At 41.4% G+C, this 25,212-nt stretch overlaps 1 long non-coding RNA gene across 1 annotated transcript; it reads left to right on the top strand.

The window, feature by feature from the left end:
- Window positions 1–13,957: 13,957 nt before the first annotated feature.
- Window positions 13,958–14,352, top strand: LOC122022739. Its single transcript, XR_006123075.1, has 3 exons — window positions 13,958–14,035; window positions 14,132–14,194; window positions 14,292–14,352. It is a non-coding gene; the product is annotated as an uncharacterized LOC122022739 (long non-coding RNA).
- The last annotated feature ends 10,860 nt before the right edge of the window (window positions 14,353–25,212 follow it).

Raw genomic sequence — 25,212 nt, 5'->3', positions numbered from 1 at the left:
CTCCAAGAGAAGATGAGGTTCGACCACCTACAAGCTCTAAGGGATGCTAAGAAACAAGACCTCCTATCTCTCCTTCCTTTAGCAAGATCCAACCACCAACCATGCTCCTTGAGATGAAGATGCCGCCGGCCAAGGAAGAAGAATAGGAGAGGGAGAGGGAGAGGAAGAGAGGGGCCGACCACCAACCAAGGAAGAGAGGAAATAATAGAAGAGATATTGTTATGAGGTGAGGCACCTCTACCCTCTCTTTTATATTCCTTGGTCTTGGCAAATAAGGAAAGTTTTATTAAAACTTCCTTATTCTCTTTGCCAATGAAAGGAAAGTTTAATAAAATTTCTCTTTCAAACTATATATGGCCGACCACCTTAATCCCTCAAAATAAGGAAAGTTTTAAACACAAAATTAAAATTTTCTAATTTGTTTCCAGAAATTTTTAAATAAAATTTCTCTTTTGAAAATTCCCTTCATGGTTGGTCATAAAAGAACACTTTTATAAATTAAAATCTGCCGCTCACTTGGCTACCAGGATTCATAAACTCTAGTACTTAGCCTGGAGGTCTAGAGTTCAAATCTTGGGGAAGGCAAAAATCCACTTGCCAGGGGTGGGAAGACCTAGTGAGTAACGACACGGCCGAGGTTCGTCGGTCGACGACATAAGGGGTCGCCAGTTGGGCCGCCCAAGGGACCGCCAAGGGGCTGCCAGTTGGGCCGCCCAAGGGGCCGGGTCGTTACAATAAATGGATGATTTAGAAAAAGGAAAGTTTCTCTAAAATTAAAATCTTCCTTTCAATCTACAAATAAGGAAAGATATCAAATCTTTTCTTAATCTTTTGTAGAAAAGGAAAGATTTAATTTTAAAACTCTCTTTTAAACTCATGAGGATGGTTACAAAAAAGGAAAGTTTTATAAAAAATTAAAATATTCCTTTTAACTACAAATAAGGACAGATATCAAACCTTTCACTTAATCTTTTGGAAAACTATAAAAGGAAAGATTTAAATTTTAAACTCTCTTTTAAAACCATGGCTTCCACATAAGAAAAGATTTTTAAAAAATAAAATCTTGTTATTTTATTGTGGCCGGCCACACCAAGCTTGGGTTCAAGCTAGGGTCGACTACTAACTAACCTTGGTTTGTCCGACCCTAGCTTGGGCTCCAAGCTAGGCTTGGCCGACCACCTTAAGGTGGGTAAGAAGGTGGGTATGAGTGGGTATAATACTTTATAAATAAGAGGCTATGATAGGGACCAAGAGGAGGAATTGGTTTTGGTCTCTCGATGAAATTAATCTTCCCGTGTTCGCTCCGAACATCCAACTTAATTTCATCAATAATAATTCATACCACTAAAGAATTATTATTGAACTATCGCACAAATCCCAAATTATATTTTTGGGCTCCTTCTTATCATGAGTGTGTTAGTCTCCCTGTGTTTAAGATATAGAATGTCCACTAATTAAATGAGTTACTGACAACTCACTTAATTACTATCTAGCTCCAAGAGTAGTGTACCACTCAACCTTATCGTCATGTCAGACTAAGTTCACCTGCAGGGTTTACATGACAATCCTTATAAGCTCCTCTTGGGGACATCATCAACCTAAATTACTAGGACACAGTTTCCTTCTATAATCAACAACACACACTATAAATAATATCATTTCTCAACTTATCGGGCCTATTGATTTATCGAACTAAATCACACCCTTTGATAAGTCAAAGAAATAAATATTAGATATATGTGCTTGTTATTATATCAGGATTAAGAGCACACACTTCCATAATAACAAAGGTCTTGTTCTTTTATGCAGTCAGTATAAAAAGAACTTACATTAAATGGTCTAGCTCAATACACTTTGAGTGTACTAGTATAATTTTATAGTTAAGATAAACTAATATCAAATTACACTATGACTATTCCAATGGTTTGTTCCTTTCCATCTTAGTCGTGAGCTACTATTTATAATTTATAAGGAATTGATAACATGATCTTATGTGTGTGACACCACACACTATGTTATCTACAATATAAATTAATTGAACAACTACACTTAGTATATAAATGTAGACATTTCAACTACACTTAGCAAAAATAAATGTTTCCAACTAACAAAATGTCATCTACGTATAGTACAAGAAATATCACCATGTTTCCATCACACTTCTTGTATACACAAGACTCATCCGGACACTGAATAAATCCATATGACTGGATTACTTCATTAAACCAGATGTTCCAAGACCTTAAAGCTTGCTTCAATCCATAAATAGACTGTTTTAGCTTACATACTAGATGCTCTTTGCCTTTTTCAATGAACCCCTCCGGTTGCTTCATATGGATGTTTTCTTCAAGACTTCTGTTAAGGAAAGCTATTTTGACATCCATTTGCCAAACCTCATAATCCATATGAGCAGCAATAGATAAGAGTATCCGAATAGACTTAAGCATAGCTACTGTTGAAAAGGTTTCCTCATAATCGATTCCCTCTTTCTGAGTATACCCCTTCGCAACAAGCCTTGCTTTGAAGGTTTCTACCTTCCCATCTATCCCTCTTTTCCTTTTGTAGATCCACTTACATCCAACGTCTTTTACACCATTAGGTGGTTCTACATGCTCCCAGACCTTATTAGAGTACATAGATTCTATTTCAGAGTTCATCGCTTTTTGCCAAGATACTGCATCTTTATCTTGGAGTGCTTCGTCATATGTCTGGGGATCAGGTTCATGTTCACCAGGGATCAAGTCCGAAGACTCTCCCAAAAACATGAATCTTTCATGTTGCCTCACAACCCTCCCACTACGACGAGACATTGTCTGTGGTTGTATATCATTTGTGATACATGTTGCAGTTTCTTGTGATATTTCATCTTGTACTGTTGGTACTAAGTTAGACATGTCCTCTCTTATTTCTTCTAGAATAATTTTACTCATGGGCGTGTGGTCCATTATATAATCTTCCTCTAAAAAATGAGCATTGGTGCTAACCATGATCTTCTGATTTTTAGGATTATAAAACAAACCACCTTTCATTCCTTTGGGATATCCTACAAACAGACAAACTTCTGTTCGTGATTCCAACTTATCAGTGTCTCTCTTCAGCACATGTGTTGGACTACCACAAATCTGAATGTGTCTTAGACTAGGTTTATGCCCATTCCACAATTCTGTGGGAGTAGAAGGTACTAATTTAGAAGGTGTCACGACCCTGGGGAGTCTCTGTCCGAAGAAATTTCGGAAGCACCTCCCCTATACGGGCGACAATCTGAAACTTTTCTACAATGCCCTCAGGGCCACATATACATCGGCCAACACGGCCGGAACAATAACAATAATATAATACAATCACCACGCAATTAATAATTAACAAACTAGAACAGTGACAAGAGGACTAAAAAATAACCCTACTCAACTACACCCATAAAGCTCAAAACCGATATCCTACTCCACTACACTTGTAAAACACAAATCACAACGAACTTACCTCTTCTGCCATCCAGGCAGGCATGTAGCAAAACACATCCAATCCAAACCCATTGACAAAATAAAAATCCATACAAGATCCAAATGTATCAAAACAGAACAAGTCTAATAAAGAAGAAACCAAAAGATCAACACACGTCCTCATGGACTGCAGGGGACTAGCGACTGGAACTCTCCGGACAACATCAACCTGAAAATAACAACGGAGGAGGGTGTAAGTCCAACACTCAGCGGGTATCAACTGATATGCATAATAAAGAAAATAACAACCATCACTAATCATGCGTACAGTCTCCTGATACAAGAAGGATAAATGCAACTAAAACAAACAGGAGAAAACTGTACTAACCAAGACCAAGATATAAGTACAACAGGGTTGTCAGACCGAGAGTGTCATAAATCCTGTATGCATGTCAATCATATGCATCCATATAAATGTAGCAAGTAAATGCAGCAAACACAAGCAATAAATGCATCATGCATATGATGCCAATGTCATGGTCACCCCTGACGCCAGTCAGCCATCTCACACACAATGGTGAGACCGAGTGGGTAGGGCTGTGACAACCGTGCACTCTGCCATCACTGCTCCTGATGAGTGACCGAGTGGATGGGATGCTATCGGAGTACACCTATCCTCCTACCCCAAATCATAAATGGGGGAGCTCAATGCTCTCATCTCCCGGTACACGATGACGGGGAGAAATCTTTGTCGGCTACCACGCTGCATCACACTACCCATGAGCGGACCAACGGAGCCAAACAGAGTCCAACCGCCTGCCGGCTACCACGCTGCTACATTAAACCAGCGGAGCCAAACAGAGTAGAACCGTCTGCCGGCTACCACGCTGAGTCACCAGACCAATGGAGCCTAACAGGATAACTACCACACACCTGTCTGATATACCACTAACCCGTGAGTGGTGGTGTGTACAGAAACATGTAACTGGCGATGTGCTCGATAATAATGGAGCAAACTATCGCACAACATGCAATCATGCGAGATGATGCATGACAATAAACATGGAAATATCCTGAACAGCATATCAATATCCATACATAAATATAAAGTGTGTACCATAGGGCAATGAATCAAATCAAAGGTACACAGATCAGATAAGGTATCAAAAATCCTAGGTCCTGAACATAATATATAACATGATTGTGTCACTACCCCTATAAGCATGTATAATTAGATAAGTACTAACATGATGTGCATAACAAATAAACAAACAAGCATGTAACAGATCGGGTAGTGATCAATCGAAGCAAATAAGAAAAACACAATCATTGCTATTTGTTAAAAACATTACTATGCATATCAAATGACATAAAGTCAAAGTACCCGCCTCCAATCGAAAAGTCCAAACTGATCCAAATTCGACGTCGAGATACTCATCTCGCGTCAAAGTCCTGTGTCATCATTATATATACTTTTATTTAGCTAACATTCAAAGGAATGGCTAAATAAAATCCTTAAAGCTAAATTAAGGTAAAATCCTAATCAACCTAACCATCGAGTATAATTCATCTACAACAAAAATGATCATACCTAACTAATATCAAATTCGAAACATGACTATAATTTACCATGTATCAAAACGTACCTAAACCACTCCATAACCAATGATGTATGTAACAATTCATACCTAAAACAACATATATCAAGAGCGTGCCAACTCAATCCATACACCAAACCCTTACCTTACTGCTAGAGGAGGTTGCTGCCAGAAGAAGTAGATGCTGGAAACCCTCCTTGCTGCCCAAATCTATTTTGGTTAGCCACTTAACCAAAACGCACAAAAAAAAAAAACTAAATCCAGATTCAAGAGAGGAGCCCACCTCAATACTGGCTGCCGGAACCCTAGGTCAACGATGGCAAAGAAGGCTGTGGAGAAGGCGTCGACTGTAGCAATCAGCTCCGGTGCTATGGTGGCTCTGTGTTGGCACGAAAGAAACCCCTTCGGATTGGAAGAGGGTAGAGAGGAGGCGACCGACGTTAGGGCAGAAGGTGCAGCGGTGCTGCTCGAATCGAGAGTCGGTGGTGGCGGCGGTGCTAGGTCGGAGGCGCACTGTGGGTTGCGGCCGACTGTCGTCGCTAGGGCAGAGGGAGAACTAGGGCTCAACGTTGGTGAGGAGAAAAAGGCTTCGGCGCTGCTAGGCGTCGGGAGAAGGAGAGGAAGGGAAAGCGGCAATGGCGTTGGTTGTACGGCTCGGGAAGGAAGGAGATGCACAGATCCGAAGAGGAAGAGGGGATCGGTTGGGGGAAGAAGAAGGGAAGGTTTTTAAATCGCCAAGGAGAAAAACCGTCGCCGGTTAGGGTTTCGACGTCGGGCGCACGGAGAGGAAGAAGGAACGGTACAGTAACGGGGAGGAAAAGAAAATAAATAAATAAATCTTTTCCTCGCATAAATGGGTAGCCAAACAGGCTTTCCCGGGGCCCACTTTTATCCCCGTAAACTCGTCCATACGAGCTCCGAAAAATTTCCAAAATTTTTAGAAAATTCCCTTATCATTATTTTCCATTTTTCAGTATTTTACAGAAGGTACTAATTTAGAAGGTACCAAGTTCAGAATGTGCGTTGTTGTTTCTAGGGCATATCCCCAAAATGAATTTGGTAATTCAGAATAACTCATCATCGATCTAACCATTTTCATAAGAGTTCTATTCCTTCATTTCTTCACACCATTCTGTTGGGGTGTACCAGGTGCAGACAATTGGGATTGAATCCCAGCCTTTGATAAGTAATTCCTAAACTCTCCAAAGAGGTATTCACAACCACGATCAGACAGTAGTGTCTTGATACTTTTACCATAATGTTTCTCCAAATCAGCCTTGTACTCTTTGAACTTATCAAAACACTCAGACTTGTGGCCCATCAAGTAAATGTATCCGTATCTTGAATAATCATCTATAAAAGAGACAAAATATTCGTAACCACCTCTTGCATAGATAGACATAGGACCACACAAATCAGAATGAACCAGTTCTAACGCATCTTTAGCTCTATACTCCTTGGCCTTAAAAGGTCTCTTGGTCATTTTACCTTCCAAGCAAGATTCACAAGTTGGAAAGTTTTCCAACACTAATGAACCCAAGAGTCCATCGGTTATTAGCCTTTGAATCATACTTAAGTTAATATGACCAAGTCTTAGATGCCAAAGATATGTTTGGTTCATTTCCGAAGGTTCCTTTCTCTTATTAGAATTAGAAGATGTGTTATTAATTTCCATTTGTTGCTTTGTGGGAGAAATTGGATTTAAAGTATACAAATTACCTACTAATGTACCAGAATAGATAATAACCCTATTCTTCTTGATAACTACTTTGGCATCAAAAGAAATAGAATATCCATCCACAAACAATTTAGAAACTGAAATTAAATTCTTTCTAAAAGTTGGTACATAAAGACAATTTCTCAAAACCAAACTTCTATTCCTATCAAATGATAAGTAGACGTCTCCCACTACAACAGCCGCCACTTTCGTAGCATTGCCCATATAGACCATTATCTCTCCCTCATATAGTCGTCGGGTTTCCTGGAACCCCTACAATGTATTGCAGACATGATCAGTGACTCTTGTATTTACACACCAGGTACTGGTAGATAACATCGCTAAATATGTTTCAACTACTAGAGAATAAGATATACCTCTATTGTTCTGATTCCTACGAGGACAGTCCACCTTCCAATGTCCCGACTGCTTGCAGATGAAGCACTTGCCCTTTGGCTTCTTCACTCCAACTTTAGGTCCAGTACCTAGAGATCTTTTCACCTTCTTTGCTGAGCCAGTCTGTTTCTTCTTCTACTTGTCTTTAGACTTAGAAGTAGAAATATTTTCAGCAAAGTGAATCTGAGAACTATGACGAAATATACCTTATGTTGCCTGAAGTTCTGTCAGAAGCTCCGCCAACGTATTAGCCCTTTTGTTCATGTTATAGTTCAGGCGAAACTACTCAAAACTTTTGAGTAGTGTTTGGAGAATAATATCAATATGGGGTTTCCCATCGATTTCAGCTCCAAGGATCTGTATTTTATTCAAATAAGCCATCATCTTAAGGATATGATCCCTTACAGGTGTCCCCTCTGACATGGTAGTTGTCATTAATTTTCTCATTGCCTCTTGCCTAGCAGCCCGATTTTGGTGTTTGAAGAGTTCTTTGAGATTGTTCATCATATCATAAGCAGTTGGTAAGTCCTGATGTTGATGTTGCAGCACATTTGACATTGAAGCCAAAATATAACACTGCGCCATTTCATCAGCTTTTACCCATTTCTTATGATACTCAATCTCCTCTTCACTAGAATCACTATTAGGTGCATCAGGGCAGGTCTCTAACAGTACAAACTTATAGCCTTCAGCAGTTAGGACAATGCCCAGGTTTCTTTTCCAATCTATGTAGTTTGGACCAGTAAGTTTGTTCTCTTTTAGAATAATAGGCAGTGGGCTGAAAGTTATCCTAAGAATCACAAAATAAACTTTTGGTCAAAACTCTAAATTTAGAATAATATTGATTCCTCAAACAATACTATTTAAATTTACCAACACCTCAAACACCGTGTATTTTGCATGCCACGATAGTGTGGACGTATACAAAATCAAACATTTGTAAGAGGAGGTTTTACCCATTAATTTTATTCTTGTCAACCTAACTTTATGACAAATAAAATTAATAGTTGGGTTTTCCTTCGGTCACACAAATAATAGCAGTGACTCCGATGAGGAGGATACTATTAAATGTGCCTAAGTGTATACCATTATTTGATACTTAGTCCATTAAATAGGATTGTGCCCCTTCAGATGGAGAAGATCACACGCTCCTAAATAATTTACTATAACCATCCATAAAGGAAGTTTGATCTAGTGATCTGCAAACAAACTCATCCGATGGGGAGGGAGGCACTCAGAGCCAACACACAAGTTTATCGCATCATTTAAAAACCAGTAATAGAGACCGTGAAATTTATTTACTAATCCCTCTCACACTTAATTATTTAAGGTGAGGAATTTTAACTATGCAAGCACACATCACAGCAAATAAAGCAACAAATATGGAAAAAATAATTTTCCAACTATTATGACCTTTTCCATCACTGTCCTCCATGTGCTGCCAACCCTAGCTGCTGCCATCTTTAGACACCGCAATCGGGTCTAGTCACCGTATCTATCTTGCTTCTTTTTCCGCTGCGCCTCTGGTCCACAAAATGTACCACGCCTTGCAAGGATATGATCCGCAACAAAAATAGAAGTTTACATATATCGATCCTATATTCCACAAAGGAATGTACATGTAATCTATGTGAGATACGGCAAAATAAAATAACCTATAATGATTTAAGGGAATTTTTGGACATTTTTCTGGATTTATTTGAGGACGTATGACCGTATTTAAGGGGATAGATTATTGGGCTTAAGATGGTATTGGAAATCACCATTAGGAGGGCTAATTAAGGGTTGGGAAGAAATTAAACCCTACCTTTATAAGAAGCTACAGTAACCCCCTACCGAAGCCCTAAAAACGTCGACTCCCCTCTCCTTTCCTCCCGATCTCGTCGACGGACTCGACCTCGACGCACGCTCGCACCTGATCGCCGGCGCCTTGTCGCGGATCGAGCCTCCGAGCTTCTCAACCCCTTAACAGAGGTCGCGACGGTGGAGCCTTTTTCCGAGAGCTGTAGCGCGCGAAGAATCTCCGGCCGGAAGGAACAGGTCTGAGCTCCGGAGTTGCTGAGGAAGAATCGCCGATCCCTAGGGCCCGATCTTGGTGAGAAGTACTCCAAACGGTGGGTTCGATTTCCAGAGCTCTAAAGCTGAGTTTCTCCATCGGGGTCTCTGTGCCGGTTGAGGTGTTTCCTGTCGTGGAGGTAAATCGAGGTGAGGATGGTGTAGATTAGGGTTTCTTAGCTATGAAGATCTGTGAATTGATGCTAGGTTGAGAGGATTGTATTGAGTTAGATGTTGTTTTGGCAGTGGCTCACTGAGAGGGGCTCGGCCACGACTTCCAGCAGCTGGTTTACCTCCGGGAAACAGTAGGTAAGGTCTCCACAACTCCAGGAATTCGATCTGTAGACCTAGGTAGTGAATTTTGTTTGAATGGGGTACTGATCAGTGAGATTGCCTCTGTTTGTAGTCTCGTGGAGGCTCTGAATGGTGAATTTGTGGCAGTAGACAACACCAGCGTGCCAGAGCCGGCTATTACATCTCTCGACTGTGAGTCGACAGTGAGGAGTTGTGGTAAGGTATGTGTATTTGTTAGAAATTTGAAATGTGGAAATAATTGAGAGGTTTGTTTGATTGATACTTAGAAGATTTATCTGTAGGGTTTTGTTTAAGGGATGTGTTATTCAGTAGATTGTTCACCTGTGTCAAGAAAACAAGGTGGTGATTTGGAAATGCTAGCAGTGTTAAGATCCTACTGGAAATCTTGTGATGTGAAGGCATAAATTAGGGCTATGGATTAGTTGGGAGTAGATCAATGGCAATGTGTTTAAGTAATGAATAAATCTGGGTTAATCTGTCTCATGTGTTGGATCAACTAAAATTGATATGTTGACGCAGGACTTTGATTGAGACGAGCGTCGTGACGAGATAGACGTCGGATTCAACCTACACCTAGAGGCGGGTACTTCTTAACTTGCTCCTTTAGATATCGGTCTAAGTGCATGAGTTAGTTTCATATATGCAGTATTTATCTTGACTCCACTCATTTTATTTCTTGTGCTTGATACTTTATCCACTCAATCTTCGAGATGATCACTTTCTTATCTATACAGTCTCCCGTTGTTATTCTTGATACCTAGCAGATACTAGATGCGATGCTTACCTGTTTATGCTTACCTGTTTGATTACTGTTTATTGATGCTTAGTATTGAGCATGCGGATTCATGTAGCATACCTGATTTTCTGTTATATATATATGATGACTGTTGCATTATTCGCATCATGTCATTGCATGCATAGCCGACGACTTTGGCTCCCTTGTGGTTGAGACGGTCGTTGGCCTGGGCCGCACGCTCGGCCACTCATGGGTAGTGGTAGCTTGGAGCGTGCCACATGTCCTGTCGTGCCCCCCACTCGCTCACTCATGGGTAGTGTCTGCTGAGTCGCGGGCAGCAGGGACCCCCGTCGCAGACGTAGCTATTCAGCTACTATGCAACTGTCCCCTCGGTCACTCAAGAGTAGTGGTAGTTGGAGTGGTGTACAGTTTGTCATTGTCCCGGCCTCTCGTCCATACTGGGGTCATGGACTTGAGGGGTGGGCGGGAGTGACCATCCGTGCATACGCTACTTTTTGATATACCTGCTTATGCTGTTTATGCTTACTTATGCAGTTCTGTTATCACATATCTGTTATATATGTTTGGACCCTGATTACCATTTCAGTATACTTTACATGTGATTCTGGTTGCTCAGTTTATGTTATCTCAGACCTTACACTGTTAGCCTAGGATATGGTTTCAGGTATGGATATCTATTTTGTTTACCTAGTAGTATCTGCTATTTATCTTTCCGAGACTGTATCCTTTTGTATTCCTGTTCTTTATGATACTCATGCACCGTCTATCCTATTACCCGCTGAGTTTTATACTCACCACCCGCATTGGTAATTTCACCAGGTAGCTGATAGCGATGCTAGTACGCTTGGAGGAGGATCCCGACTGCCGGTCCCATGTCACTTCCGAGGATGGTTTTACGGTTTTGGTTTTCATTTTATTGTGAGTTAAACCTTTGAATTTAGCATTGTAATAATTGAGCTGTGGACTTGTTATTTGTATTTGGTTGTTTTGCCGATGAGTCAAGCCGGGCCGGCCCGCGGTGAGTTTTTGTTGTTTTATCTTTGTTATTCTTGTTTTCCGCTGTGCTTGACTTTACAGCCGTGTGGGCTGTATATTATCTGCGTGGTTGTGATATATATTTGTATATGTATTATCTGTGGTGTTGTATACTGGTTCTATTTGTCACTGCTACAGGGGAGGTGCTATCCGATTTTCGTCGGACAACCTTACTCTCGGGGCGTGACAATTTATTGGTATCAAAGCTGCAGGTTTACGATGTCAGATTTGTACGTTTTGGATTTTTTCGTGATTTTATTCCTCGAAGTGACTTTTGGGATTTGGGACCAGGCAGCGGCGGAACACCTTCAAGTAATTGGCTGTAGGTTTTATATGTACGAACTTATACTGTTTGTAGTACTTATTAGTGGTTTGCACCAGGTATGAGATGTGGTCGAGCGGTAGCCGGTACTCGTCGTGGTCCGGGACGACCACGGAAACAACCCATTGAGGCTGAGGAACCAGAACCAGTGACTCAGGAGGCGGATTCTTCTAGGGATCCAACTGATGTAGAGACGGTTAGTCGGGGACAGACCCATCAGACTCCTAGAGATCAGGGACGTCAGCCTCAGGAGATCCCTTCAGTCATACCTTCTGGTAGAAATCAGGAATTTCAGCCTCAGGGGATTCCCTCTGGGATACCATCAGCATTTCCTACTCCTGCTACTACCGACTGGATGAGGGATAGAGCGCGTATACCATTGTTGGCAAAGTCCGTCAAGGACAGGGTTACTCTATACCAGGGCGCAGCAGATCCCTGGGCTGCACGTAGCTGGTTGAAGAATTTGGAAAGCACTTTCGGATACATGAGTTGTTCAGATGAAGAGAAAGTGGAATTGGCTGTGTATCATCTCCGGGATCAGGCAGTCACATGGTGGGAGATGCAGAAGACAATCTTTGGGGAACAACACATCACATGGGTGATGTTCCGGGATGCTTTTGAGCGCCAGTATTTTCCAGCCACATTCTGTTTAGCTCGACGCCAGGAATTTTTGAATCTCAAGCAGGGCGATCGATCGGTGATGGAGTACAACGCTGAATTCTGTAGATTGGCGGAGTTTTGCCCTCATTTGGTGGCACAGGATTATGATCGGATGCAGCAGTTCACCCAGGGTTTAGCAGCATATATTCGGCTCAGGATGTCAGGATTTCCAGGTAGCTCCTACCAAGAAGTTTTGGATCGTGCACTGTTTATAGAGATGACTCAGCAGCAGGTAAATCAGGAGAAAAGTAAGGACAAGCAGCTGTCGCAGAAGAGAGGGAATAAGGGTCAAGACTTGCAAGTTACTTCCGAAGGATCTACTCGACCACAGAAATCAGGGCGAACCACGGACGAGTCTACTAGTTCCCCTAAGAGAAATCGGAAGAATGATAATAGTGAAACCAGGTGTTACCAGTGCGGCTCGAAAAGTCACCTCAAACCCGATTGTCCGTTGGATCACTCTATATGTTTCTATTGTAAGCTTCCGGGCCATGAGAGTTGGGAATGTACCCTGAAGGCTCGGTTGGAGACTACTAAAGTTACCTGTCAGGGAGATCGACCCACCCAGCCATGGCAGCAGAGAGGATCTCAAACGAATCAGGGTGCTCCACATCAGCAGAGACCTCAGCCTTCTCAGGGACAGATATATTATGTGCAGGGTCAGGAACCAGCGACTACACAGTATTCTGCCACAGTATCTTCTCATCAGACATTTCCTGTACAGCAGGTTTTTCATCCACCTCAGCCCTACTCAGCGTTCCAGGAGCAGCTTCAGTCTCAGTATCAGCAGCCGATTCCTGCACCTCCGAATCCAGCACAGACCACCCCAGGCATGCCTCAGCTGAGCTCAGAGGAGGGTCGCGCTTATGCTATTACACGAGAGGAGGCACAGGGAGCTGAGAGATCGGTCTTCCGAGGTATTATTTTACTTTATACGTTTATTATAGGACTATTAATAGATGCTAGTGGAACCCATTTGTTTATCTCTCAAGTATCTTTTCGGAGGGTGTTACCTATACGCTAGACACGTGACATAGCGGTATCTTTACCGTCTGTAGAGGTACTTGTTGTACATCAAGAAGTCGGTGGTTGCTATGTGGATTTCGATGGTCCGATTTTTGGGTTATAAATTTGGGGACCAAATTTTTATTAGAGGGGGAGAATGTGAGATACGGCAAAATAAAATAACCTATAATGATTTAAGGGAATTTTTGGACATTTTTCTGGATTTATTTGGAGGACGTATGACCGTATTTAAGGGGATAGATTATTGGGCTTAAGATGGTATTGGAAATCATCATTAGGAGGGCTAATTAAGGGTTGGGAAGAAATTAAACCCTACCTTTATAAGAAGCTACAGTAACCCCCTACCGAAGCCCTAAAAACGCCGACTCCCCTCTCCTTTCCTCCCGATCTCGTCGACGGACTCGACCTCGACGCACGCTCGCACCTGATCGCCGGCGCCTTGTCGCGGATCGAGCCTCCGAGCTTCTCAACCCCTTAACAGAGGTCGCGACGGTGGAGCCTTTTTCCGAGAGCTGTAGCGCGCGAAGAATCTCCGGCCGGAAGGAACAGGTCTGAGCTCCGGAGTTGCTGAGGAAGAATCGCCGATCCCTAGGGCCCGATCTTGGTGAGAAGTACTCCAAACGGTGGGTTCAATTTCCAGAGCTCTAAAGCTGAGTTTCTCCATCGGGGTCTCTGTGCCGGTTGAGGTGTTTCCTGTCGTGGAGGTAAATCGAGGTGAGGATGGTGTAGATTAGGGTTTCTTAGCTATGAAGATCTGTGAATTGATGCTAGGTTGAGAGGATTGTATTGAGTTAGATGTTGTTTTGGCAGTGGCTCACTGAGAGGGGCTCGGCCACGACTTCCAGCAGCTGGTTTGCCTCCGGGAAACAGTAGGTAAGGTCTCCACAACTCCAGGAATTCGATCTGTAGACCTAGGTAGTGAATTTTGTTTGAATGGGGTACTGATCAGTGAGATTGCCTCTGTTTGTAGTCTCGTGGAGGCTCTGAATGGTGAATTTGTGGCAGTAGGCAGCACCAGCGTGCCAGAGCCGGCTATTACATCTCTCGACTGTGAGTCGACAGTGAGGAGTTGTGGTAAGGTATGTGTATTTGTTAGAAATTTGAAATGTGGAAATAATTGAGAGGTTTGTTTGATTGATACTTAGAAGATTTATCTGTAGGGTTTTGTTTAAGGGATGCGTTATTCAGTAGATTGTTCACCTGTGTCAAGAAAACAAGGTGGTGATTTGGAAATGCTAGCAGTGTTAAGATCCTACTTGAAATCTTGTGATGTGAAGGCATAAATTAGGGCTATGGATTAGTTGGGAGTAGATCAATGGCAATGTGTTTAAGTAATGAATAAATCTGGGTTAATCTGTCTCATGTGTTGGATCAACCAAAATTGATATGTTGACGCAGGACTTTGATCGAGACGAGCGTCGTGACGAGATAGACGTCGGATTCAACCTACACCTAGAGGCGGGTACTTCTTAACTTGCTCCTTTAGATATCGGTCTAAGTGCATGAGTTAGTTTCATATATGCAGTATTTATCTTGACTCCACTCATTTTATTTCTTGTGCTTGATACTTTATCCACTCAATCTTCGAGATGATCACTTTCTTATCTATACAGTCTCCCGTTGTTATTCTTGATACCTAGCAGATACTAGATGCCATGCTTACCTGTTTATGCTTACCTGTTTGATTACTGTTTATTTATGCTTAGTATTGAGCATGCGGATTCATGTAGCATACCTGATTTTCTGTTATATATATATGATGACTGTTGCATTATTCGCATCATGTCATTGCATGCATAGCCGACGACTTTAGCTCCCTTGTGGTTGAGACGGTCGTTGGCCTGGGCCGCACGCTCGGCCACTCATGGGTAGTGGTAGCTTGGAGCGTGCCGCATGTCCTGTCGTGCCCCCCACTCGCTCACTCATGGGTAGTGTCTGCTGGAGTCGCGGGCAGCAGGGACCCCCGTCGCAGACGTAGCTATTCAACTACTATGCAACTGTCCGCTCGGCCACTCGAGAGTAGTGGTAGCTGGAGTGTGTACAGTTTGTCATTGTCCCGGCCTCTCGTCCATACTGGGGTCATGGACTTGAGGGGTGGGCGGGAGTGACCATCCGTGCATACGCTACTTTTTGATATACCTGCTTATGCTGTTTATGCTTACTTATGCAGTTCTGTTATCACATATCTGTTATATATGTTTGGACCCTGATTACCATTTCAGTATACTTTACATGTGATTCTGGTTGCTCAGTTTATGTTATCTCAGACCTTACACTGTTAGCCTAGGATATGGTTTCAGGTATGGATATCTATTTTGTTTACCTAGTAGTATCTGCTATTTATCTTTCCGAGACTGTATCCTTTTGTATTCCTGTTCTTTATGATACTCATGCACCGTCTATCCTATTACCCGCTGAGTTTTATACTCACCACCCGCATTGGTAATTTCACCAGGTAGCTGATAGCGATGCTAGTACGCTTGGAGGAGGATCCCGACTGCCGGTCCCATGTCACTTCCGAGGATGGTTTTACGGTTTTGGTTTTCATTTTATTGTGAGTTAAACCTTTGAATTTAGCATTGTAATAATTGAGCTGTGGACTTGTTATTTGTATTTGGTTGTTTTGCCGATGAGTCAAGCCGGGCCGGCCCGCGGTGAGTTTTTGTTGTTTTATCTTTGTTATTCTTGTTTTCCGCTGTGTTTGACTTTACAGCCGTGTGGGCTGTATATTATCTGCGTGGTTGTGATATATATTTGTATATGTATTATCTGTGGTGTTGTATACTGGTTCTATTTGTCACTGCTACAGGGGAGGTGCTGTCCGATTTTCGTCGGACAACCTTACTCTCGGGGCGTGACAATCTAGATCAAAACAAAAATGTAAAATCCTAAAACTAATACAGCTCCTGCTGTATTTAATACATACAATCATGCACACATAAAAATGCCCTTGATATGTCCAAGGGTCCAATCACACACAATATCTATAAGCCATAATAGTTAGAGTCTGCAACCAGAAAGTTAGCACATCCTACTATTATCTTGCCTAAATTATGTATGACATGTGCATAATTAAACTGAAAGCCAAACACACAGAGGCAAACCCTAACTCTGATACCAATTGTTGGTTGATACTCGGAATATTGTACCGGTTCCCCAATACAAAATTTAATACATGTCTTGAACCATTCCTAACAACTTATTGTGTTCTTTATAAATTAAATTTGGAATCGCAAGCGGAACTTAACATTATTGATTCCAAATTTAACTTATCTGTTCTTAGAGGTTTAGACTTGGTTCGCAAATGATGTTTAACATTATTGATCCAAATCCACCCATGTTACAAATTCAATTAAATATTAATTTCAGATATTGGCTTCCAAGTTAAACATGACGAGGCACTAGGCCTTCTTGGGTATGAGAGCATCCACCACTTCGTAGACAAAGCCTTTCAATGAAATTTAATATTTAATTTCCTTATAGTAACCCTAGGTTTAACCAAAAGGAACAATGAAATCACAAGATAAAAAAAAAAACAAAAGAACACAAACTTGAATCACAAATTCGAAACCTAGAATCATATGCCTCTTGTATTTGGTATTTCAAAATCCATACAAAGAAAACTAGTATGATGTGGAATAGAATTACTAGTTATACCTTTCTTTATAAGCAACAACCTCTTGATCCTCTATCGTATTCCTCTTCTTATCTCGGACGTCGTGTTGGCAATGATCTACCAAGATGAGAACCACCCAAGCTTCCTTCTTCTCCATGCAAGTTTTGGCCACCACAAGAACTCCAAGAGAAGATGAGGTTCGGCCACCACCAAGCTCCAAGGGATGCTAAGAAACAAGACCTCCTATCTCTCCTTCTTCCTTTAGCAAGATCCGGCCACCAACCAAGCTCCTTGAGATGAAGATGCCGCTGGCCAAGGAAGAAGAATAGGAGAGGGAGAGGAAGAGAGGGGCCGACCACCAACCAAGGAAGAGAGAAATAATAGAAGAGATATTGTTATGAGGTGAGGTACCTCTACACTCTCTTTTATATTCCTTGGTCTTGGCAAACAAGGAAAGTTTTATTAAAACTTCCTTATTCTCTTTGCCAATGAAAGGAAAGTTTAATAAAATTTCCCTTTCAAACTATATATGGTCGGCCACCTTAATCCCTCCAAACAAGGAAAGTTTTAAACACAAAATTAAAACTTCCTAATTTGTTTCCGGAAATTTTTAAATAAAAATTTCTCTTTTGAAAATTCCCTTCAGGTCATAAAAGGAAACTTTTATAAATTAAAATCTCTCTATTAAAACATGTGGATGATTTACAAAAAGGAAAGTTTTCTCTAAAATTAAAATCTTCCTTTCAATCTACAAATAAGAAAAGATATCAAATCTTTTCTTAATCTTTTTTAGAAACTATAAAAGGAAAGATTTAATTTTAAAACTCTCTTTTAAAATCATGAGGATGGTTACAAAAAAGGAAAGTTTTATCAAAAATTAAAATCTTCCTTTTAACTACAAATAAGGACAGATATCAAACCTTTCACTTAATCTTTTGTAGAAAACTATAAAAGGAAAGATTTAAATTTTAAACTCTCTTTTAAAATTATGGCTTCCACATAAGAAAAGATTTTTTAAAAAATAAAATTCTTTTATTTTATTGTGGCCGGCCACACCAAGCTTGGGTTCAAGCTAGGGTCGACCACCAACTCACCTTGGTTTGGCCGACCCTAGCTTGGGCTCCAATCTAGGCTTGGCCGACCACCTTAAGGTGGGTAAGAAGGTGGGTATAATACTTTATAAATAAGAGGCTACGATAGGGACCGAGAGGAGGAATTGATTTTGGTCTCCCGATGAAATTAAGCTTCCCGTGTTTGCCCCGAACACCAAATTTAATTTCATCAATAATAATTCATACCACTAAAAAATTATTATTGAACTACCGCACCAATCCCAAATTACATTTTTGGGCTCCTTCTTATCATGAGTGTGTTAGTCTCCCCGTGTTTAAGATATAGAATGTCCACTAATTAAATGAGTTATTGACAACTCACTTAATTACTATCTATCTCCAAGAGTAGTACCACTCAACTTTATCGTCATGTCGGATTAAGTCCACCTGCAGGGTTTATATGACAATCCTTATGTGCTCCTCTTGGGGACATCATCAACCTAGATTAATAGGACACAATTTCCTTCTATAATCAACAACACACACTATAAATAATATCATTTCCTAACTTATCGGGCCTATTGATTTATCGAACTAAATCACACCATTTGATAAGTCAAAGAAATAAATATTAGATATATGTGCTTGTTATTATATCAGGATTAAGAGCACACACTTCCATAATAACAAAGGTCTTATTCTTTTATGTAGTCAATATAAAAAGAATTTACCTTAAATGGTCCAGCTCAATACACTCTGAGTGTACTAGTATAATTTTATAGTTAAGATAAACTAATACCAAATTACACTACGACTATTCCAATGGTTTGTTCCTTTCCATCTTAGTCGTGATCTATTATTTATAATTTATAAGGAATTGATAACATGATCTTCTGTGTGTGACACCACACACCATGTTATCTAAAATATAAATTAATTGAACAACTATACTTAGCATATAAATGTAGACATTTGACCAATGTGATTCTTTATTTCAAAAATAAATATCTACAAAAAGCTAGGCTTTTAGTATACACTCTAACAAGGCCAACCTGAATGAGGGACCAGAAATGGATGACCTCCTCGCTATGGTCTCTAAGTTGAACCTGATCGGTTCAAACCTATGACAATGGTGGATTGATACTGGAGCCACCAGACATGTGTGCTACAACAAGGAGCTACTCTACAACTTCCAAGAAGTCACTGGAGACAAATTGTTAATGTGGAACTCAGCAACCTTGAACATCATGGGCCAAGGAAAGGTGGTGCTGAAGATGAACTCAGGCAAGGATCTTACTCTGAACAATGTGCTGTATGTTCCGGAGATTTGAAAGAATCTAGTGTCCGGATCACTACTAAGCAAGCATGGCTTTCGCATTGTTTTTGAGTCGGATAGAGTTGTATTCTCCAAGAATGGAATGTTTGTAGGAAGGGGCTATGTATCTGATGGGTATTCAAGCTCAATGTAATGGCCATTAGGCCCAAAATAAATAAAACTGAAAGCTCTTCCACTTATATGCTTAAGTTTTCATGTTTGTGGCATGGTAGACTAGGACATGTTAATTACGATGTGTTGTGTAGATTAATAAACATGCAAAGCATACCTACATTCCACCTTGACCCAAAACACAAGTGTGAGATTTGTGTTGAAGCGAAAATGACAAGGTCATCCTTTCAACATATTGAAAGAAGTAACGAACCACTTAACATAATCCACACTGATGTGTGTGACCTAAAAGGTACGCCAACACGTAGTGGTAATAAATACTTCATCACTTTTGTAGATGATAACACAAAATACTCTTATGTGTATCTTCTCAAAAGTAAGGATGAAGCAATAGAGAAATTTACTCTCTATAATAATGAGGTTGAAAACTAGCTTAATAGAAAGATTAAGGTGGTTCGAAGTGATCGAGGCGGTGAATATGTGTCATCGTTCACTGAGTTGTGTGCTGAACATGGGATCATACACGAAACAACAACTCTTTATACTCCTCAGCAAAATGGAGTTGCTGAGTGAAAGAATCGAACTCTAAAGGAGATGATGAATGCTCTTCTATTGAGCTCTGGATTGCCAGAGTCCATGTGGGGGGAAGTTGTGTTAACAGCTAATTACCTTTTACATAAGGTTCCCCGGAAGAAAATAGATAAGAGCCCTTATGAGTTGTGGAATGGAAGACAACCGTCTTACAAATATTTATGAATGTGGGGGTATCTTGCCAAAGTATTGGTGCATGATCTGAAAAGGGTTAAGAAATGATCAAAGACTGTTGATTGCATATTTATTGGATATGCACATAACAACAGTTCTTATCAATTTTGTGTGTATGAGTCACACATACCGGAGATACATAAGAACTCGATAATCAAATCGAGAAATGCCTTATTCTTTGAGCATGTGTTTCTGTATAAGACCCGAGAGGATTCTAGCTTCTCAAAATGGGAAAATGAAATACAAGGCGAAGAAGATGATGATGATGATGATGAACCAGTTGAGGTGGAGCTTAGATGGAGTAAAAGAGCTCGGGTAGAAAACTCCTACGGATCAGATTTTATCACTTTCATGCTGGAAAGTGAGCCCCGGAGTTACTCAGAAGTAGTAAGCTCGTCTGATGGACCTCACTGGAGTGAGGCAATTGCATCTGAGATAGAATCTATCTTGCAAAATCACACTTGGGAGCTCGTGGATCTTCCTCTGGGAAGTAAACCACTATGTTGCAAGTGGATCTTCAAGAAGAAAATGAAATCAGATGGCACAATTGATAAATACAAGGCCAGATTGGTAATCAAAGGATACCGACAATGAGAAGGCCTTGATTACTTTGATACATACTCTCCGGTGTCGAGAATAACTTCCATTAGAGTATTGTTGGCTATTGCCGCTCTATGGAATCTCGAAATACATCAAATGGATGTAAAGATAGCCTTTATAAATAGAAATTTAGAAGAGGAAATCTACATGGACCAACCTGAGGGGTTTTCTGTGCCAGGACAGAAAAATAAGGTATGTAGATTGGTGAAGTCATTATATGGCTTGAAACAAGCACCAAAGCAGTGACATGAGAAATTTGATAATGCCATGAAGGAATGTGGATTCAAGATCAATGAATGTGATAAATTTGTCTACATGAGTGCCACAGAGAGTGACTATGTCATCTTGTGCCTCTATGTAGATGACATACTTATCATTGGAAGTAATGATAAGATAATAAAATCCACAAAAGGTATGTCGAGCTCAAGATTTGATATGAAAGACATGATCCTAGCTGATGTGATTCTAGAAATCAAAATTCTTAGAACAACAGAAGGACTTGTTCTTAGGCAGTCCCATTATGTGGACAAAATTCTTGAGAAATTCACCAAGGGTGATACTGCATTGGCACGAATGCCGATAGATACGAGTCAACATCTATCGAAAAATTGAAGTGAAAGTATCTCTCAGATAGAGTACTCTCGAGTAATTGGAAGTCTGATGTACTTGATGAGTTGTACACGACCAGACTTGGCCTACGCAGTAAGCAAACTGAGTAGATACACGAGTAATCCTGGTGTTGAGCACTGGAAAGGGATGACAAGAGTACTGAGATACTTGAGGTATACTCGTGAATATGAACTACACTATACAAGATATCCTGCTGTAATAGAAGGATACAACGATGCAAGTTGGATATATGATATAAAAGACTCTAAGTCTACAAGTGGATGTCTTCTCTCTAGCAGGTGCAGCCATTTCTTGGAAATCTTCTAAGCAAATCGTAATAACCAGATCCACGATGGAATCTGAGTTTGTAGCTCTTGACAAATGTGGTGAAGAGGCTGAATGACTACGATAATTCTTAAAAGATATTCCACGATGGCCGAAACCTGTGCCGATGATTTGCATACATTGCGATAGTCAATCAGCAATCGGTCAGACACAGAGCCATCCGTATAATGGTAAGTCTAGACATATACGTCGTAGATATAATACCATTAGATAATTACTGTCAACGGGAGTTATCATTGTTGACTATGTGAAGTCAAAGGATAACCTAGCAGATCCGCTAACCAAGGGGTTAAATCAAGAGTTAGTTGCAAACTCATCACAGGGAATGAGCTTGATGCCATTGTCAGTGATCAGCGCAGAGGACATCCAGCCTATATCGATTGGAGATCCCAAGAACTAGGTTCAAAGGGACAACTAATCTGCACTGACAAGACACACTGTGGGGAGTAGCCCAATGAAACAGTGAGTAGACCAGGGTAACCCGATGGGCTTTCAATGATAAAAAAGAGTATATGGTAACTCTTGAGGGATCACCTATGTAAGAAAGGAGTGGGGCTGCTTCGAAGAGAATTGGAGGCACAATTCTTAGAGCTTCTCATAGAACCAGGCGTGTTCATGGCTAAGAACGAACACACTCATGAGAACGAGTTATATCAGGGAGAGTCTTGGGTGAGATTTGTCACTGCTTACACAGACGATAGTATAGTTCAAGGACATCGTGTCTACTATCAGCCAGTAAGCAACCAAATCTTCACAAGGGAAGGTTCAATGGGTAAAACCTACCTATCCTATACTTGACTCAACTGCTAAATGCTATCACTTATCCTATCTCCATTCATGTGGGGGATTGTTAAATATAAGTGAATGGAGAAGAAATGGAAGAGGAGAGAGGCTCCATTGTGAATGGGACTTTAGTCCCACATTGGAAGTTTCAAGGCATTTTTGTTGGTTTATATTGATTCACATACATTGAGGATGTGAACAAATACATGGGGAGAGACTCTCTCTCACACGTGGGTCCGCAGGGGGGGGGGTTGCAAATCCAGGGTTCGGATTGTACTAAACCAAGTTGACTCGTGTGTGAGCGCGACCTGCGCACATGAATGCCGGACTGGTCAGGGGAAAAAATTTACCCAAGTGGAACAACCAACATTTTGCCACGTAGATCTTTTTCACTGCTCGGCTAATAATGACCATTAAGATCATTAACTCTGGCCATTAATCCGAGCTCCTATATAAGGAGGCTCCGATCATAGGCAAAGGAGACACATCAGGCAAAGCAAAGGTTCTCCATTTTTCTTCCTCCTCCTCTATCGTGCATCTCCTGCTCGGCGGAGTGCCCGTGGTAGCATTCGGGTACCACTCAGCTCGCCGTGACCACCAGTGCTTGGTCGGATTCACGATCGACCATTTTATCCTGGGAAATAGAAGACCCTTGTAAGCCTCGAAGCACAACCGGAGGTGGGCAAATTTGTTTCAAGGAAACTATGACTTGCAAGCCTCGGTCAGCTCGCCCGGTCGATTTCTTTGTCCGACAGACAGACTTGTCTGCCCACTCGAGATCTTCGCCCGGCCTGTCAGCTCACCCGGTCGGCTAGTCAGAGACTAGACAACCTGACCTATTTGCTCGGCCAGTCTGCTTCGCCCGACCTGCCTGTCCCGACCTGTCTGCTCGGCCGGTCTACTTCGCCTGACCTACCTATCTGCTCAGTCGGTCTGCTTCGCCCGACCTGCCTGTCTGCTCGGCTGGTCTGCTTCGCCCGACTTGCTTGTCTAGACCTATCTGCTCGATCGGTCTGTCTTTCGCCAGACTTATCTGTCCACTCGACACCAGATCGCCCGGCCTGCCTCTCATCAGGCCTGTCTGCCACTCGGTCAACCTGTCAGCCCGCTCGATCAGCCTTTCTGGCCGGTCGGCCTTTCTGATCTGTTGCGCCCGCTCGTGCTACTCGACCAATCAACCTGATCTATCAACATTGTGCAGACTGCCTTCAACACTTGGCAGAAACCAGCCCCTGCTGGCAGCCTGAGATTATTAGTTCAGGTCATCTCAGCTGTAAGTTGAATTTAATTCGAGTATTTAAATTCGGTTAATACCCTATATATCTCCAGCAACAGATTGTTTGTGTCCAACAACATGTTTATGAAGAATGGGGAACTGAGCCCCGAGAAGCCCGATTGGTACTTTCCGTCGTGTTGGGATTTTCGAGCCGCAAAAACTGCCTTTTTGCGTTGCGGAAACCCCGAATCCCATGCCACCGGATCCGTGTGAAGTTTAAAATTCGTGTACGAGTTTCTCTACTCCTAGATCTACATTAGATCTACAAGATTAGAAGGTATACCTTTGAAGCGATGCCCTTCGCTTAATCCCGCTCGTCCAAATGATGCCGGATCTCGAGAATGTCAAAGTAGACACTCCTCTATGTGTATCCACACGAACAAGGAGATGGAGAAAAGACACTAGAGTGTGCTAGCACCCTTTGTGGCTCTCGGCAATGGAGGAAGAGAGGGAGAGAAGAGAGCTTGAGGAAGAAGATGAGAGTTACACACACAATGAAAAAAAACTCCTCTCTTGAATGAATTGTGGCCGGCCACATTAAGAGGTTAATAACCTCCATGGAATACCAAGAGTCACAACTCTTGGTAACTCCCATGAGGTGGCATCCCACTTAAGCAACCATGATGATGTGGAGCATCATCATTGGTCCACTCTTTGCCAACTCACCAATGAGGTGGCAAATGGTCAAGTCAAACTTGACTCTTCATCTTCCTCTCAAGTCAAGTCAAACTTGATCTCTTCTCTCCCATGGTTGATCAAATCTAACCATTGGTTCAAGTCAATTTTAATTTAATGAATCTCTATTCATTGAATTAAATTGACTCAATGAGTCTAAGTTCAAATTAGACTCATCTAACACATGAACCAAATTGAGTCCAACTCAATTAGCCTAATTTGGATTACTCTTAATCCAATTTGGTTCATCACATGGACTTAATTCTTTAGGTTTATCAAATGAACCTAATCTCCATCTAATTGCCCTTTGTGTGTGACCCTATAGGTTCTTATAACATTGGCAATGCTCCTAAACCCATTTAGAAGCATAAGTAATGAGCGGTATCTAACAACACATCATTACTACCCAAGTTATAAGAATGGTGAGATCCAACATCACCTTGTGACTACTAATTGTGACTCTTCACAATATATGACAAGTGTCCTTCTATCCTTGACATCTAGATTGATCAATGTGAGGCATAAACCATGTCATACTCTAATCAATCTAAATCTTGAATCCCAAGTAGACTCACTCAATCAAATGAGCTCAACATCTCATATTGACTCATTTGGGCATGGTCATGCACTTAGTGGTCTCACTCTATCAAGAATAATAATGTCACTCCCGTCATATAAGAGGGATAGATCCCATCTACATCACTCATATCCCTCCGCATAATT

The sequence above is a fragment of the Zingiber officinale genome, chromosome 9B (assembly GCF_018446385.1).
Source record: "Zingiber officinale cultivar Zhangliang chromosome 9B, Zo_v1.1, whole genome shotgun sequence".
Lineage (NCBI taxonomy): Eukaryota > Viridiplantae > Streptophyta > Magnoliopsida > Zingiberales > Zingiberaceae > Zingiber > Zingiber officinale.
This window is presented reverse-complemented; position numbering and strand designations above follow the sequence as displayed.